The sequence below is a fragment of the Rana temporaria genome, chromosome 3, assembly GCF_905171775.1.
Source record: "Rana temporaria chromosome 3, aRanTem1.1, whole genome shotgun sequence".
Lineage (NCBI taxonomy): Eukaryota > Metazoa > Chordata > Amphibia > Anura > Ranidae > Rana > Rana temporaria.
In genome coordinates, this window is record NC_053491.1 from 36,536,489 (window position 1) to 36,537,884 (window position 1,396).

Genomic DNA, 1,396 nt, shown 5'->3' on the forward strand with positions numbered 1-1,396 from the left:
TACATCAAAAGCTACCTTTGACTAGAAAATCACTTGAATGTTTCTGATAGCTAATTAATCTATTATATGTACAGTGGAACCTCGGATTACGAGCATAATCCATTCCAGGAGAAAGCTCACAATCCATATCAAAGCGAGTTTACCCATTGAAGTAAATGAAAACGAAAATAATTTGTTCCGTATTGACTTCAATGGCATGCAGTACCGCATGCGGCCAAAGGTGGGGGGGCGCAGGAGAGCCTTGGAAACAGGCAGAAAGGCAGTGGACAGTTCGGCTGACCTCGAAAAGGCTCGGGAACTGAGTATTTCTGTGTCTTTCCGAGCATTTTTGAACGGCGCCGATCAGCTGGGATCAGCGCAGTTCGGCTCCGGCGCCCCCCCACCTTAGGCCAAATGTGGTACTGCGCACCGCTTTGGCCTGAATCCTGCTAGTTTTGCAAGACAACATTTACAAACCGAGTTAGGTTTTTCAAAAATACAGAGCTCGTATTGCGAAACGCTCGCTAACCGCATTACTCGCAATCCGAGGCTCCACTGTATATATCTGCTTTCTGGACGTCAAATGACAGCTGGGTGGTGTGGCTCTCATTCTGGCTGGCACATGACGTCGTCGGCGTCTCAGCCCTATAGGGGGCATGCGCTCGCCAGCCGCGTCACTCGGGAACCAATGCGCGTGCCCGGCGGCCGCGATGTCGGCCGAGCACTCGCAATTGCCCAGTAACAGAGAAGGACCGTGGATCTGTGTGTGTAAACACACAGATCCACGTCCTGTCAGGTGAGAGGAGACCGATGGTGTTTTCCCAGTACAGAGGAACACAGATCGGTCTCCTCCCCTTGTGAGTCCCCACCCCCTACAGTTAGAATCACTCCTTAGGTAACACATTTAACCTCTTGATCGCCCCCTATTGTAACCTCTTGCCTGCCAATGATATCTATACAGTAACCAGAGCATTTTTTTTAGCACTGATCTCTGTATAAATGTGAATGGTCCCAAAATAGTGTCAAAAGTGTCCAATATGTCCGCCGCAATATCGCAGTCACGATAAAAATCGCATATCGCCGCCATTACTAGTAAAAAAATAAAAATGCCATAAATCTATCCCCTATTTTGTAGACGCTATAGCTTTTGAGCTTTTGTGCAACCAAATCAATATACACTTATTGCGATTTTTTTTTACCAAAAATATGTCCAAGAATACATATCGGCCTAAACTGAGGAAGAAATTTATATAAAAAAAAACTGGGATATTTATTATAGCAAAAAGTTTAAAATATTGGGCTAGATTCACATAGACTTACGACTGCGTATCAGTAGATACGCCATCGTAAGTCCGAATGCGGCGCCGTCGTATCTATAAGCGTATTCTCAATCTGAGATACGCTTATCTGTTGCTAA